This window comes from Mustela lutreola, chromosome 2, assembly GCF_030435805.1.
Source record: "Mustela lutreola isolate mMusLut2 chromosome 2, mMusLut2.pri, whole genome shotgun sequence".
Classification (NCBI taxonomy): Eukaryota; Metazoa; Chordata; class Mammalia; order Carnivora; family Mustelidae; genus Mustela; species Mustela lutreola.
This window is the reverse complement of record NC_081291.1, coordinates 212,322,725-212,339,215: the sequence shown is the minus strand read 5'-3', so window position 1 is coordinate 212,339,215 and position 16,491 is coordinate 212,322,725. Positions and strand designations below refer to the sequence as shown.

Sequence of the window (16,491 nt, the reverse complement as noted above, 5' to 3'; positions counted from 1 at the left end):
GAGGAGGGGGCACCGTCCCGATGTGAGGAAAGCTTCGTTAGTCTCTACCGTCACGTCCCGACTTCAGTGTCCCCCACAAGCTTGCGAAAGGTAAAGGGCAAGCATCATTTCCGGATTTTGCAGAAGGAACCAGGAGTTCTGTGTGGACCTTGCCGGTCCCGTATTCTGCCCAGTAGGTGAATGTAGGGCCCAAGCCCCGCGCTGTGATTTTAATTTCACTCGCTGGGTAAGGTGAGTCACCTTGGGGAGTCCAGGGCTCCCCAGGATTCGGTTAAGGCCACCGTGCCCCACCTGGAGCCCGGCTGGCGCTAACATCCCCCACGATCCACAGGGAGGGATTACGTTAAGGCTTTTCTGCCTCTCGTAAAAAAGTTCCTGTCTCCCCCTAGAGCCAGGCACACGCCTCCCGAGCCAGACCACGTGTCGCAGGTACGCTTTTTGGCTCTTCCCCTCCCCCGTTCCGTTCCCCTTCCCTCTCAGCCTTAGGTGGCAGGAAAATCCTTTACCTCCGACCAATCCCACTGATGCCAAGCCGCGCGCGCGCGCCAACTCGAGCTCCTTCTCTGTACGTCATTGGCCACCTCCACCTATGCAGAGTGACAGGCAGCTTCGCCGACCTATAGCCGGAGGAGGCGGAGGCCGCTCGGCCCTCCCGAAGCTGCTTTGTTAGGGCTCCCTCGCCGTTCCCCAGCCCGCCGCGCCTCGGCGGCTTTCCACTGCTTTCCCCAGGCCTCGCCGCCGGCGCCTTGCGGGGTGGCAGCGCCGGGACGCGCGGCGCCCGCATCCTTCCAGCCGGGCGCCACGGGCCGGGATGCAGCGCGGGTACCCAGCGTGCTCCTGTTGTCACTCTCCTGCCCAACTCTGAACGCCCCGCTCCTGTATCCACCGCCTCTGATTGGGCGCCTGGAGGCGGAGCGATTGTCAGGCGACCCAATCGGAGCTCGGTTTCCCACGGGCTCCCGTGGCTCCGCCCCCGAGGCCGCCGGCAGAGGCGCCCTGACAGCTCCCATTGGCAGACGGCGAGCGGGCCGGAGAGCGGCCGGGCCGAGCAGCGCCGCCGCCGTCGGGCGCGCAGCTCTGCAGCGCCGCGAACGCCTCGGCGCCCGCAGCCCCAGGAGCCCCGCGTCCCCGCATTGTCCGCGGCCCCGTCGCGGAGATCCGGGACGCGCGTCGCGGGTGAGTACCGCGGGCCTGGAGGGCGCGGGCCAGCTGTCCGAAGCCGCCCCGAGGGACCGCGGTGAGGATGCCCTGAGCCGCTCTGCCTGTGGCGGGCACGTCCTGACCCCTGTCTCCCGCACACTGGGGCTCCCGGCGGGTCCTAGCTCCCCCCGATCGGGCTTTACTCGTATTGTTTTCGTGTTCACACACTTGGAAGGTGAGGAGCTGGCGACGCGGGAGGCTGGAGGAGACATCCCTCGCGCGAGGCAGCTGTCGGGAGGGAGACGAGCTCGAGGCGCCCAGGTGCCCGGTGCCGAGTGAAAGTGACAGTGTCCAGACGTTGGCATTCGGTCCTCTCGGCAGCAGGAGGTCGGCGCTGACCTGCGGCGGCGGCGGCACTTTGTATTTGTCGGCTGATTTTTATCAACTTCGGGGAGGGCGTGCGTGTGCGTGCGCGCGCGTGTGTGTCTGTGTGTGTGTGTCTCCGTCCCTGACTTGGGCACCTCCAGGCCTGGGTTTTCGGCGACGTTACGGGCGCTCACCTTGGCGATCCGCGCCGCGATCAGGGCCGGACACCCGGGGCGGAGAGCCTGGGGACCGGCACCTAGGGCCGGGGACCCGCGGCTGACCGGGGAGGAGGCATTTAAAGCGGTAGTCTGCGCGCGCGCAGACAATGGTCCGGGTGCGGGCCCCGGGGGCTGTGCGTGGACTCCCGGAGCCGGATCCTGATCCTGATCCCGCCTCGCCCTCTCGCGGGCTCTGCTGCTCGGCTGCTGCTGCGCGGCGCGGCTCACCGCCCGGTGGGGGACCCGCGTGGGGCCCGCTTTTGTTTACAGACCTCGCCATTGGGCGAGAGCCGCGCGCTGCGCTCCCCCGGCCGAGGCTGCAGCCGCGCGCCCCCTCCGAGCTGGGAGAAGTTGGTGCGTGCTGTCAGGTGACGCCCCCTCCCCCGGCCTCCGGGAGAGATGCTGCAGGGAAAAGACGACTAGACGGCGCCTTCGCGCCGAGTCCCGCCGCGCGCGGCGCCCCCAGGCCCCGTGCACCCAGAGACGCCTTGTCCGGGCTAGGAGCTCTCCCAGATTGACGGCCGTCGGGGCGCTGACCGAGCCAAGCTCACCGCCCTCCTAGTAGCATCCTCTGGCCTTGCCTCCGGATCAGCCCAGGTTGATTCCGAGCCTGCCTTTTCCTGCGTGCTGGCAAGTCTTGAAGGACGCGCGCGAGCCCTTGGGGACGCTGGCCAATCCATGCCCGGTTTTCTGGTACCCACGCGGCCCCGCGGAGCAGCTGTGGGGATCCTTGAGTCCGGGCGGTAGCGATCGGCTTACCCATGCGTGCGGGCTCCGTGCACACTTTGAGCTGGAGAAGAGGTTGAGAGCCTGGGTGCTGAGATCAGACAAATTCGGGCTTCAGTATCTGTTCAGTGTCACTCACAAACTGAGTGAGCCAGGCCGAGCTGCTTAGTCTCCCTGCGTCTCAGTTTCCGAGTCTGTAAAGTGGGGATAACGTGTATTCCCCTTTGTTGGAGGGATGGGGTTGGGGATTTGAACGACCATAAAAATAATCAGTTTAGCACACTGACTGCCACAAATGAAACACTGGAATGTTGTTTCCCTTTAGAGGGAATCTTTTCCAGGGGATAGAACGCTGTCTTTCCCTTTTCTGCTGTTCTTTCCTGGCTTCTATTTTATTTTAGAAAGCTGGAAGGATTGTTTTCAGCCTCAAGGATTGTTTTACTTGGCCTCAGGTTTAATTATAGTTATCTAATCGCTTTCAGCTCCTTTTTTATGTGTTTGAATTTCCATTAGGTTTCAGTTATTTCTTCTTCCCTCCTTCTTCTGGAGGCCATGCTGAGGCCCAGGCCTGGGTTTGGAGGAGGAAAACTTGAACCAATGGCAGCCGAGCAAAGTGTTCAGGGCCCGGATGGAGGGAGGTTTGAACAAAGAGATACCTGAAGGCAGGGAGAGAACACTTCCTGGTAGAAGTGAAATTTGAGCCGGGTCTTGCGGCAGAAGTTTAGTAAATCTTTGGTTTTTCTAGAAAATGCTCTTTTGTACCCGGCTGTAAAGAGCCCGGCCAGGGAGGTTGTCTTGGCCTGTAAACACCAAAGTTGCTAAGTAATTATCTTTGAATAGAGAAGTAAACCCAAGGTGGAGGCTGTGGGCTAACCAGGGCAGGTAGAAGGGAGAATTGATTTCATCAAGTGTCTTCAAAATACCATCAATGTGTTTTGACTTGTTATTCCTCTGCCCACCAGCTCAGTCTTGCGAATCTTTTTTTAGGGCAGAGCGAAGCCAGTTTCATACACAAAAAACAAAAGCAAGAAAAATTCCTCTACAACCCCAAATGAGAGAGTTGCAAAGAGACAATCTCAGGCTTTGGCTACAAAATAAGACAGTGTTGAGAGAAATGTTTCTAGTTTCCACACCCTTTTGCTGGTTGGGGCAAATCACTGAGCTAGGTCCGGTAACCTTTCCTTTGAACATGGACTTTTGGGGTCTTAGGCGGCCCAGAAGAGCATACAGACAGACAGAAACCAGGTGAGGGACTTGTAGTCTGTCCAGGGGATGCGGGAGCCCCCAGGGAATTCCCCCAATGCCATTCTGCTCCCTGGGCCTGCCTCAGTCACCCCAAGGAGGTGGACGCCCTCCGACAGAACGAGCCCGTAACGTTATTGCTAGTTTTCAATTAATATACGAGATAACCTATTTAATGTTCTCCCAGCGATGATTCTGAGCCTTCTTGCGCTTGTTCTGGGAATTCTCTGGCCCCTAGGGATGCTGAACGGCAGCTGTGCCCCCTACTGTCGTCGGGGGATCAAATCAATTGGGGGCCTAGACTTAAAAGGGAGCACGTGGTTCGGAAATCTCATTAGCTGACAATTTAACTCCTCTCTAATGCTCATCTGAGGAGCTGGGACAAAGACTTCTCTCCTTTCCCTCTGCAAATTCTCCCTCCCAGCTTTCCTCTCCTCCCCCCAGAGCGGAAAGGAAGGGCCGCCCTGGTCCAGTCTCCTCCCTGCCAAAATTTGCCCAAATTCCTGCAGTTTTGGGGTGGACTCCTGAGCCCCAGGGTTTTATCAGCCCCTGGCCAGAAATCCCTTCCCCAGAGCTTTGTTGAGGGCCTTCTGGGTGTGCTGGTGGGCAGTTGGTTCTTTCCTCTCCACAAGGAGCTTGTGGTCTGCTGGAGAAACATTTTGTGGGACTGGGCTTTAGTGGACTCGAGGGAGGCAGGTGAGAATATAGAGATCGCATTTCTACCGTCTCCAGCCATTGGACTCTTGTGTCGCAAACATGGTCTCATGGGGGCCGTGTGTGTTCCTGTTTGTGCCTCCCTGACGTGTGTGTCTAGATACATCCACATTTTTCTTTCTAAATAAGCAGATGGGTAGAGTGTGTGTTTCTGAGTATGTCTGTCTTTTTGTTTATATTTTTCTCAGTACAGGACCAGGAAGAACAGGCCTCAGCAAAATTTTTCAGTTTTTTACAATTCCAGACTTCAGGTCATTTCATCCCTAAGAGTTCAGTTTTCTATAAGTAATCACTCCTGTGTTTCCTAAGGAAAATTCTCATCATGGTAGGCCAAATCACTTACATATATATATATATATATATATATATATGTGTGTGTGTGTGTGTGTGTGTGTGTATGTGTATACATATGTGTATGTGTATACATATGTATATGTGTATACATATATATATATATATATATATATATATATGTAAGTGATTTGGCCTACCATGATATGTATACACATATATACACATATATATATATGTATTTATATTATATAATTTTTTTTTGTGAAAGATTGTATAAAGAAGGCACTGAAAGATAAAGCAGTCCTCAGCCAGGAACAGAGTGTTTTGAAAATAAAACAACGCTCCAGTGTAAAAGGTATGGGATATTAATAGTTAGGTGGGTTGTTCCCTTCTAGCCCCTTCCCCATGCCTGTCCCTTCCTTCCTAACCCTTCCAGCATAAGACTTTCACTGTTCCTGGGGTCTCCAGGGACCTCGTTAAGAAATTCATAAAGGTCTAGACTGTGGTTACAGAAAGATTCCTCCTGTGCTTGTGTGAGATTCTTCTGGAAGACCTTGGAGCTCTTTTGCTCACTGAGGAGGCTCCTCCCTGGTGGGCCGAGGCTGAGCCCAGAGGCTCGCATTCCCCTGCAAGTGGGGTCTCAGTTCATGAAACGGTAGCAGAAGTGAGTGGAGGGGTGCCCCCCACTGTTATGATACAGGACGCCGACAGTTGTTGCCTCCAAAGCGTGTGGAACAGGGTGATGATGCCGGGCAGAGCTCCGTGGGGGGAAGGTTCTTTTCAGCTGAGTGCATGGAGCGTTACAGCATGGGCCAAGGTCCTTTGAGTTCTGGTGCTGTCACAGAGTTCCTTTCCCTAGAAGGACACTTGGATGCTGCCAGGGAGATGGGGGTCCTGGAATCTTGCTCTCCAATAAAACCCAATTATGATTTGAAAGGCACTTTCTGCCCAGCGCCACTATGAATTTACGAAGGAGGAGGGTTTTAACAAAAGCCACCTGTATTATTTAACCTCAATACTGCCCTCACAGAACGTGATTTTATTCAAGACCAGCAAATCGGGGTGCCTGGGTGGCTCAGTGGGTTAAAGCGTCTGGCTTCGGCTCAGGTCATGATCTCAGGGTCCCATGGAGCCCTGAGTCCCGCATCCCCCCTCCCCCATCGTATTGGGCTTTCTGCTCAGCAGGGAGCCTGCTTCCAGCCCCCCACCCCGCCTGCCTCTCTGCCTACTTGTGATCTCTGTCTGTCAAATGAGTAAATAAAATCTTAAAAAAAAAAAAAAAATAAAGACCAACAGATCAGTATACAGAAGTGAGAGGAATTGAGTGGTTGGAAGACAGTGGACCTGGGCGCCCTGCCCCCTCCCCCCATTACCACCTGCTTTCCTCTGGGATGGGCCGGGGGAGGGCACGAGAGATTAGGTTATGGAGGTTCAGTTGCTTTTCCTTAAAAACCCCAAGCACTGTTCTGTCCACGGAGGAGACAGGATATTCTGCAGAAGGAACCTGTCTTGGCGACGGCCGCCTGCAGCCCAGAGCTGTCCTGTCTTCCCGCCTGCCCTCGTCCTCCTGCTCCTTGGCCGGGAGCTGCTTGTAAGTAGAGATCAGTTCTGGTTCCTTTTCCTGGATTCCTCTGTCCTCTGCCGAGGTGATCATGGCCCTGGAAGGCCACCAGGTCAGCTCTGGGGGAGGGGGACGTGGCGGTCCCAGAATGGGTCTGGAAATGCTCCCTGTGAAATTATTGGGACCATGGACACGGAGTCTGGAGTTTCCTACCCTTTGCTCTTCAGAAAGAGAGTAGTGGTGGGGTTCATGGCTGCAGGTTGAGTCTGAGGGGCTCTGAGGACGGGGGGGGGGTCTGTCTTGCCTCCCCTTTCCCCCAGCCCTGTTGGAGGCCTCCGACATCTTTAGGATTCCAGCCCAAAGCCTGACCAGCTCAGGCATCTTGGGATCCAAGGGATAAGATCTCTTGACCCCACCTTGTCCCCTGGGCTGGGTGGAGAGTGCGGTCCCTGGCGGGCGAGTGAAGATATCCAGCCGAGAGGTCTGGGAGCCTGTGGAAGCCTCTGGAACCCATCAGCCAGGTTTGGGCAGCATTCTGGAGACTCAGAACCGTGGGTTTATTCTTGTTGTGAACTTCTTATGTGGATTTTGGGGTTTTTGGACTTAAAAGGAGCCTGACCCAACTGAAGTAATGTGTTAGTTTTTACCTTTTTTTTGCAAAATGTGCGTGTCCTTCTCCTCCCAGGACAGGAGGATGTCCTTGTCTTTGGTAAGTGAGGACACTGAGCAGGCCGTAGGCCCCCGGGTTCTGAGACCTGCGGGGGGCCATGGGGACCCCTTTCCCTGCTCCCCGGGTCCCGAGGACATTCCTGTCGTGCCTCTTACCTATTGTCCCAATCAGATTGACCATCTGATGCCCTCAGGAGCGCCCTACTTTAGCTGTCCAGAATCAAGTCCCAGGTGTCCGAGTTGTGACTCTCGTGATGTCTGAAATCACAAATTCTGCTGCCTTCTGGAGGTGGGCTGTGTGTTGACCTCCACCCTTCCGCGATTAATGTGTGTTTATTTATTTTTTATTTTTTTTGAAGATTTTATTTATTTGACAGAGAGAGAGAGAGAGAGAGAGAGATCACAAGTAGGCAGAGAGGCTGGCAGAGAGAGAGAGAGAGAGGAAGGGAAGCCACCCAGGCACTCCAATGTGTGTTTAAACAGGGGTCCATGGGGGACCTGGGTGGCTCAGTGGATTAAAGTCACTGCCTTTGGCTCAGGTCATGGTCCTGGGGTCCTGGGATCGAGCCCCACATCGGGCTCTCTGCTCAGCAGGGAGCCTGCTTCCTCCTCTCTCTTTGCCTGCCTTTCTGCCTACTTGTGATCTCTCTCTGTCAAATAAATAAATAAAATCTTTAAAAAAAAATAAATGGGTCCATTGTTGGGGGGGATGGAGAGTGCTATATGTACTTACTTTCATCTGAAATGTCCTTTGGATCCCACTGTTCTTAGGTCTTTTTGTTTGTTTGTTTGTTTAAGATTTTATTTATTTATTTGATAGAGAGAGAGATATTACAAGTAGGCAGAGAAGCAGGTGGTGATGGGGGGGAAGCAGGCTCCCTGCTGAGCAGGGAGCCCGATGGGGGCTCGATCCCAGGACCCCGGGATCACGACCCAACCCAAAGGCAGAGGCTTATGCCACTGAGCCACTGAGGTGCCCCCATTATTAGGTCTTTTGAATATTCTTGCCATGGGGAAGCTGGGACCAGAGGAGGTTCTTGGCCTCTGCCATCCGGAGGGCTGGGGCTTTGTGTGCGTTTCTTGTTCTCTCAAGGATCTAACGTACATTTCCAGTTTGCCTTAATCTGGATGCAGTCTCTGGCTCAAATATATTTAAATCACAGTTTTTACTCAGCGATGGGAGTCCAGTTGTAATTTTTTTCCCCCGCCGCCAAGCATATTCTTCTTTCATCCATGTTCTTAAACTCCGGGAATGCTAAGTTTGATTTCTTTCTAAAAACGAGGTGTAAATAACTCCATCTAGCACTGACGAACTCCTGGAACGGGCGAGCTTCCACGAAAAGCGTTTTGTTCCCATTCCTTTCTGCTCCCGCCCACTCCTGTACTCTCCAGAAATGATCACTTCTTGTTCACTTTTGTTTTTTGCTCTTCCGGTGGTTGTCTTTGTATCTCTCAATAATGTGCTAGTACCGCTTGAATTTGTCTGTTCTCTGCTGGGGTGCAGGACCCATTAGCTGCTTTGTTGCTTCCTGCCGCCTTCCTTCTAACTCCAGATTTTTGATGGTTACATTATAGTTCTTATGTTGATCATTCTTCAGGCTCTGTTACGCCTGTAGATCTCTAATTTAGCTGCATCAACCAAAGACTGACTTTTTTTTTTTTTTTTAAGATTTTACTTATTTATTTGACAGACCGAGATCACAAGAAGAGAGAGAGGCGGGCGGCGTGGGGGTGGGGGGGGAAGCAGGCTCCCTGCTGAGCAGAGAGCCTGATGCAGGACTCGATCCCAGGACCCTGGATCATGACTGAGCGGAAGGCAGAGGCTTAACCCACTGAGCCATGCAGGCGCTTCCGAAGACTGACTTTTAACCTCCCCTTTGTAAAGTGAGAATAGCGGTACCCTGATCTGTCTTTTCTCTCAACTCCCCCCTGTCCCCCTAGACCCCCAGCCTCCGTCACCACCAAGATGGTAAGACCCTGTTCTGTAAGTGTGATGAGGTCTTCTGTGCTTTGCTTTTTTTAAAGATTTCATTTTTTTAAGGTCTTTTAAAAAATTTAATTTAATTTTTTGTGTGTATGTGTTCCAAAATTCATAGTTTATGCACCTCAGCCAGTGCTCCGTGCAATCTCTACCTGATGTGGGGCTTGAATTTCTAAGGCTCCGATCACGAGTCACATGCTCTACCAGTGGAGCCAGCCGGGCACCCCCAGGTTGCTTTTGTTTTGATAACAGCTTTATTAATATATAATTTACATACCGCACTCTTTAGTTCCTTAAAGTGCGATTCAGTGGTTTTGGTAGATTTATAGTTGGGCAGCCCTCACCGTGATCAATTCTAGAACATTTTCATCACCCCCAAAAGATACCCCCTACCTGTTACTATTCACTTCCCGTCCCCATGCCTCCCTTTCCCCTCTGGTAACCGTGAATGTATCCGTCTCTGTAGATTTGCCTGTTCTGGATATTACACATAATGGGATTATAGAATATGTGGCCTTTTGTGTCTGTGTTCTTTGGCTTAGGGTCATGTTTCAAGGGCCATCCCTGTTGCAGCGTGGGTCAGAATTCCTTTCTACTGCTCAGTAATATTTCACCACGTGGATACACCACTTTTTATTCATTTATTTATTAATTGATGGACTTTGGGGTCGGTTTCACCTTTTGACTGGGTCAAATTCTAGGGGTAATTACTACAAATTCTAGGGGTAGGATTACTGGGTCCTATGGCAATTCCTTGTCCAATATTCTGAGGAACTGCCGGATTGTTTTCAAAGTGGCTGCACCCTTTTACATTTCCAACCAGCAATGGATGAAGATTCCAGGGTCCCCACATCCTGCCCAGTGTTTTGCTCTCTTTTGTCTTCTGATGATGGCCCGTTGATGACGAGGTGACATCTCACCACGGGTTTTGCATTTCCCCGATGCTGAGAGATGCTGAGCCCCTTTTCCTGTGGCTGCGGGCCCTTCAGGTATCTTCTTTGGAGAAATGTGTATTCGGATCTTTTGCCCATTTCTTAATTGGGTTATTTGGGGTTTTGCTGTTGAGTTGTAGGGGTTCCCTTTTTTTTTTAAAACACTTATTTGAGAGGGACACAGAGAGAGAGAGAGCGCGCGCGAGAGCACAGAGCAAGAGTGAGAGGGGGAGGCAGACTCCCAACTGAGCAGAGAGCCTGATGTGGGGCTTGATTTCAGGACCCTGAGATCACAGCTTGAGCTGAAGGGAGACAGAAGCTTAACCAACTGAGCCCCTCCCCTTTTTATGTTTTGGATATTCACCCCTAATTGGATAGATGGCTTGCAAATCCTTTTTCCTATTTTGGTGGGTTGCTTTTTCACTTTGTTGGTGGTTTCTTTTGGTATGTAGAACCTTTTTTTTTTTTTTTTAAGAGTTTATTTATTTATTTAAAATATTTTATTTATTTATTTGACAGAGAGAGATCACAAGTAGGCAGAGAGGCAGGCAGAGAGAGAGGAGGAAGCAGGCTCCCTGTCGAGCAGAGAGATTGACACGGGGCTTGATCCCAGGACCCTGGGACCATGACCTGAGCTGAAGGCAGAGGCTTTAACCCACTGAGCCACCCAGGTGCCGCCATGTAGAAGCTTTTAAGTTTGATATAGACCCACTTTATTTTTGATTCTGCTGCTGTGCTTTTAGACATGATTTCCAGAAAATCATTACCAAGCCCCATGTCAAGGAGCTGTCTTCTTATGTTTTCTTCTAGGAGTGTCGTGGTTTCTGTCTTACATTTAAGTCTTTAATGCATTTCAAGTTAATTTTTTAAAGGATTTTATTTATTTATTTGACAGAGAGAGATCACAAGTAGGCAGAGAGGAGGCACAGAAAGAGAGGGAAGTAGGCTCCCTGTAGAGCAGAGAGCCCGATGTGAGGCTCCATCCAGAACCCTGAGATCATGACCTGAGCCAAAGGCAGAGGCTTAACCCACTGAGCCACCCAAGTGCGCCTCAAGTTAATTTTTGAGAGTGGTATAAGAGAGGGGTCACGTTTCATTCTTTAGCATGTGAATATCCAATTTTCCCAGCACCATTTATTGAAGAGACTGTCTTTTCTTTCTTGAATATTCTTGGCTCCCTTTGATTTCACATTTAAAAAAAGAACAATAGTCTGTTTACTTCAAAAACTCTGTGTATGATTCAGTCATTTATTTACCAGAGCTACATGAAGGAAATATATGCAGAATTAGAAAGTGAGCTGTCTTTGGGCATCAGCTTTGGGCTTAAATTTCTGCTGGGTGATATATGGTGATATATGCTGGTGTTATATGTTAGGACAGAAGTGCTTAACTGAGGGCGGTTTGCTCCCCAGGGACCTTTGGCAATGTCTGGAGATATTTTTGGTTGTCACGTTGGGGAGGTTATACTGGTATCTATCTAGATATAAGGAGATAATCAGGCATCTAGAGGCTGACACTTTGTGATGCACAGGACAGTCCCTAGAAGAAAGAATGATCTGGTTGGTAGTCAGTAGTACTGAGGTTGAAATCCAAAAGACACAAATTCAAAAGACACAATACTGCATTCAAAAGACACAAAAACTATGAACACATATTCAAATTTCTTGGGAAAGGAGTTTGGGTTTCCTAGATATTTGGAAATGAGATGTCAGATTAATAATGAATAATCAAGCATCAGGTTATTTTGGCTATTATTTTAGTTGGAATAAATTAATAAGGTATGCTTTTTAGGATGGAAAGCGTTTTTTGTTGTTGTTGTTGTTTAGAGGGAGGGAGAGAGCGAGAATCTTAAGCAGGCGCCACATGCAGTGATCGGTCCCACAACCCTGAGATCAAGACCTGAGCCGAAACCAGGAGCTGGGACACTGAGCTGCCTGAGCCACCCAGGCGCTCCTAGGATAGAAGGTTTTTAAAAATTGGATTATAAACAGATGAAGACTGCAACCCAAGAAAGAAAATTGGATAATAACTTCAGGGGTTTTGAGCTTCTCAGTGCTTGAGAAATTCACCCACTTAATGACTGCACAGTAGTGCTAATAACAGTGTAACGAACGGCTGGTCCTTAGCCCTGCACTTGGCGGCAGTTAACGTTACGGGAGGAGCAGTCTTTGCAGTCTGATCACTCTAGTCTTACTCCTCCTAAGCGGTTCATGCAGCATTAAAGACATTTTCAGAAGAAGAGTCCCGTGCAAGATCCACTGTGACATTTTAGAAAAATTTTTTGAATGTTAGAGTAATTATCTCATCTTGAAATCTCTGATTAGAAATCATCATTTCAATCTATGAATATCAATTGAACTTTAACATGGTGTTGTAATTAAAAAATGAAACCTCATAGCTGGTTTTCACTAATTAATAATTTAATAGTGTATTTTTTTTTTTTTAAGATTTTATTTAAGTGAGAGAGCATGAGCAGGGTTGGGGGGTGGGTAGGGGCAGAGGGAGACAGACAAGCAGACTCTCCACTGATTGGGGGGGCTCGATACCAGGACGGCAAGATCATGTCTCAAGTCGAAGGCAGAAGACTGAGCCACAATCTGTTGTTTTTGAGTTGATTTAAAAAAGTTCATCCTGGGGGCGCCCGGGTGGCGCAATGGGTTAAAGCCTCTGCCTTCGGCTCAAGTCATGATCTCAGGGTCCTGGGATCGAGCCCCACATCGGGCTCTCTGCTCAGCGGGGGGCCTGCTTCCCCTCTTCTCTCTCTGCCTGCCTCTCTGCCCACTTTTGATCTCTGTCTGTCAAATAAATAAATAAAATCTTTAAAAAAAAAATTAGAGGAGTCTTTTTTTTTCCCCCTCTCCCGTTTCCTCCCTCCTGACAGTTAAAGTTTAATGTGGGGAAGGAATCTGCCTACAGCCTTGGTCCTGGGCAAACCATCCAAACTGCCTTAAAGAAAAAGATTTCTGGGAGCCTGTCATTATGGGGTTTTAGCTTGCTTCAAGTAAAAACACCCATGATGTTGGGGTCCTGGGATCGAGCCCCACATGGGGCTCCCTGCTCAGCGGGAAGGATGCTTCTCCCTCTCCCACTCCCCCTGCCTGTGTTCCCTCTCTCGCTGTCTCTCTCTCTGTCAAATAAATAAATAAAATCTTTAAAAAAAAGTTAAAAAAAAAAAAGAACACCCAGATGTCCTCTCTCTTTGAGGAAATGGGGTTTAAAACCAAACGGATGTATTCACAAGGTATTGCTAGTTAACATTAGGAACTTGGAGTCTCCTTGCCAAAGACAGAGAGATCTAAGTTAACGGCCCATTCTTTATACCAGGACTAGTTAACAGCTTATTAGAGTGAGAAGGGCTAAAATGATCCCTCATGGACAGCCTCGGAATTTTAATTGTGCTAATCCATGCCATCTCGGCCTGTGATACAGCGGTTCTGGGTCCCATCCAAGTCAGGAAGAATGAATTTATGGTCCTCCTAGCAACCAGCATCTAGCAATGTAGAGTGCCTGAACTTTATTCGGGGGGCATGGAGCCTGCCCCCCAACATCTGGGGGCCCAGCCCATAGCCACGACCGCTAAGAGTCACAGGGAATACGGACTTCGTTGCTATGTTTTGGTTGTTAGAAAACCATGCATGATTCGGGGGAAAATGAAACTCTCCCAAGGAAATATTAAGGTACAGTTTTTACTTTTGGAAAAGTTACTTTTTGGAACTCGGACATGGAGAGCTTAATTAGGACACGAGGCAGGTTGCATAGTTTCATACTCTGAGGATTGCAACAGCCTCTGTGGGTCAGATCTTTGAATTCCCTCCTTTAATGAGAAGAACATCTCTGACATCTAGCACTGTTGAAATGGTTAATGGCTTTTGATCACCTGGGCTCATCCTTTTTCATTTTTCCCAGACAGTCTGTGGGTACACCCCACCCCCGCTTTTTTTTTTTTTTTGGTCTGTCTCTGATTCTTCCCAAATATCTCATCAGTGCCTTTTTTCTCCTTTTTAAAAAATTTTATTATTATTTATTTATTTTTAAATTAATTAATTGATTAATTTGAGAGACAGAGATCACAAGTAGGCAGAGAGGCAGGCAGAGAGAGAGGAAGGGAAGCAGACTCTCCACTGAGCAGAGAGCCCGATGCCGGGCTCGATCTCAGGACCCTGGGATCATGACCTGAGCTGAAGGCAGAGGCTTAACCCACTGAGCCACGCAGGCGCCTCCCCCCTTTTTTCTCCTTTAATTACAAAGTATTTCTCTTAATTACATCGGGTATCAATAATGTAAACTATGTAGCCAAAATACCAACAAGAAGTATCTTTCAGTATTGACACTGGGGGGAAACTTCCTTTCTTATGAAAGCTTTTGCAGTGAGTAGGGTTCCTTTGACAATCAGAAAAATTGTGCTGATTAAGTCCACATTCAGCTTTGGGTTGGTGGTGGGCAGTGGGAAACTTAATCTCCCAAGTCATATTTTCTTGTTCCATAATCCACTTACACATGGGGATTAATAGCAAAGTGCTGCTCTCTAGGACTGGGACAATAGGAAGAATAGAGAATATTGTGGATTCTGGCCAGCGTGAGCAAAGATGAGAAAGCCTGTAGGGCGGCCCAGAAGCCCAGTGATTAAACATCAATGGAAGGATTAGCCCCATTGTTGACGGATCCTTTCAGGCTAGGATTGAACCCAGACCCTCAATCATTAGAAAGTTGTTGACTTTGTAGCAGACAGCATCCCTTTCTTTAGAAGGCTTCCCCAGAGACAGTGGTCTTACAGCCACAGTTCCTAACATGGCTGTGCCTTTTGACCTCGGGTTTTTTCCCTTACAGTTGCCTCCTGGTCCATGAACTGTCTGATCTTCTCTGAAGGGTCCTAAAGCAGGGATGAATTTCAGGTCAAGTTGAATTCGTGTCTGTGTTTGTATTTTAGGGCTGCCACAAGAGGTCCTTCAGACTGGATGTCTTAAGACAGTAGAAATGTCTTGTCTCATAGTCTGGTAGCTAGAAGCCCCAAATCCAGGTGTTGGCGGGGCCATGCTGCATCCAGAGGCTATGAGGGAAGGGTCTTTTCTTGCCTTTTCCAGCCTCTGCGGGGCCCGGGTGTTCCTGGGCTTGTGACAGGATGACTCCCAGTTCCAGCCCGCTTCTTCACACAGCGCTCATTTCTTGGGGCTGAGTGTCTGTGTCTAGCTCTCCTTCTGTCTCTCCTGACACCAGCTATTGGATGTAGGACCTGTCCTTGTCCATATGACCTTCTTTTCACTTGATTAGATCTGCAAAGACCCGGTTTCCAAATAAGGTCCTATTCATAGATGCTAGCAGTTAGGACTTAAATATAGTTTTTTTGTTTTTTTGGGTGGAGGAGGGATGCATTTAACCCACAGGAGTGTCCACGCAGTACTGCATGAGACTGTTCACAGCAGCGAAGGACACGCACTGTGGATGCGCACTTACTGCTAAGACATTAGGTTTTCTGAAGCTGATATCTCACCGTGAGTTTATTGTCTATTAATCGATTGATTATTTACCAAAGTAGACTCTACGCCCCATGTGGGGCTTGAACTCAGGATCCCAAAATCCAGGGTGCCTGAGTGGCTCAGTGGGTTAAATCTCCGCCTTCGGCTCGGGTCATGATCTCCGGGTCCTGGGATCGAGCCCCGCATGCTCTCTGCTCAGCAGGGAGTCTGCTTCCCCTTCTCTCTCTCTCTCTGCCTGCTGTTTTGCCTACATGTGATCTCTCTCTTTGTCAAATAAGTAAATAAAATATAAAAAAAAAAAAAAGATCCCCAACTTCCCAACACAAGAGTCACATGCTGTAAGGACAGAGCCAGCCAGGTGCCTATATGTCCACATGAGTGCAGACTTTTTTTTTTTTTTATTTTTAATATTTTGTTTATTTATTTGTCAGAGCGAGAGAGAGAGCACAAGCCAGGGGAGCGGCAGGCAGAGAGAGAAGCAGGCTCTTTGGAGCCACCAAGGCATCCCGAGTTCAAATTTTCAAAGGCCCTTTGGTCCCAACCTTGCTTTCCCCATTTCGTCTCTCAAGACTGTTTTCCTGGGGTGCCTGGGTGGCTCAGGGGGTTAAGCCTCTGCCTTCAGCTCCGGTCATGATCCCAGGGTCCTGATCCCAGGGTCCTGGGATGGAGCCCCGCATCGGGCTCTCTGCTCAGCTGGGAGCCTGCTTCCTCCTTCTCTCTGCCTGCCTCTCTGCCTACTTGTGATCTCGGTCTGTCAAATAAATAAATAAATAAATAGAATTAAAAAAAAGAAAAAAAAGACTTTTCTCAAATAGTTTGAGCCAGTGAAACAGAAGTCCCTTTTCCCCTGGGTTATATCCTATCCTATCCTATCCTATCTTTTTTCCTTCCTTCCTTCCTTCCTGTGTGTTGCTGCCGTGGTCTCCGCATCTGGGCCATTCCCATTGTCACTTGTCAGATCTCCCTCTTCTTCCAGGTCTGGTCGGAATCCGCGGTCTTCATGCACTTTCCTTGGTGTCCTAACGCCCAAGGGCTCTTTCAGACGCATTCTCAGAGTCTGCCTTGTGTCTCAGGGACCTCTTCTTGGACTGCAAACTCTTGGAAGGTAGGCTCTCAGCCGAGTTTATCGTGGCTTTGACGGCAGCACCGCTGTGGAGCAGCTTGACTATTTTTG

The 16,491-nt window shown here is 49.6% G+C and overlaps 1 protein-coding gene across 2 annotated transcripts in view; it reads left to right on the top strand.

Annotated features, from left to right (window-relative positions):
- Window positions 1-1,043: 1,043 nt before the first annotated feature.
- TIAM1 (TIAM Rac1 associated GEF 1) overlaps window positions 1,044-16,491 on the top strand; it is a 383,002-nt gene continuing 367,554 nt past the window's right edge. The window contains exon 1 of one of the 2 annotated variants that reach the window (XM_059164569.1): window positions 1,044-1,176. The gene's annotated coding sequence lies outside the window, so the exon portion shown is untranslated. Of the gene's footprint in view, window positions 1,177-1,510; window positions 1,528-16,491 lie in introns of those variants that run through there. The other variant, XM_059164572.1, reaches the window with a different exon arrangement.